Here is a 556-nt window from a genome sequence, read left to right on the forward strand (position 1 = left end):
TAACAGGCTGTCAATCACAGCTTAACAGGCTTTCAATCACAGCATAATAGGCTGTCGATTACAACATAACAGGCTGTCAATCACAGCTTAACAGGCTGTCAATTACATCATAACAGGCTGTCAATCACAGCATAACAGTATGTCAATTAAATCATAACAGGCTGTCAGTCACAGCATAACAAGCAGGCTGTCAGTCACAGCATAACAGGCTGTCAATCACAGTATAACAGACTGTCAATCACAGCATAACAGGCTGTCAATCACAGCATAACCGGCTGTCAATCACAGCATAACAGGCTGTCAGTCACAGCACAACAGGCTGTCAATCACAGCATAACAGGCTGTCAGTCACAGCATAACAAGCTGTCAATCACAGCATAACAGGCTGTCAGTCACAGCATAATAGGCTGTCATTCACAGCATAACAGGCTGTCAGTCACAGCATAACAGGCTGTCAATCACATTATAACAGGCTGTCAGTCACAGCATAACAGGCTGTCAATCACATTATAACAGGCTGTCAGTCACAGCATAACAGGCTGTCAATCACAGCATA

The sequence above is a fragment of the Nematolebias whitei genome, chromosome 2 (genome assembly GCF_014905685.2).
Source record: "Nematolebias whitei isolate Nwh7 chromosome 2, NemWhi1, whole genome shotgun sequence".
In the NCBI taxonomy this organism is placed as follows: Eukaryota; Metazoa; Chordata; class Actinopteri; order Cyprinodontiformes; family Rivulidae; genus Nematolebias; species Nematolebias whitei.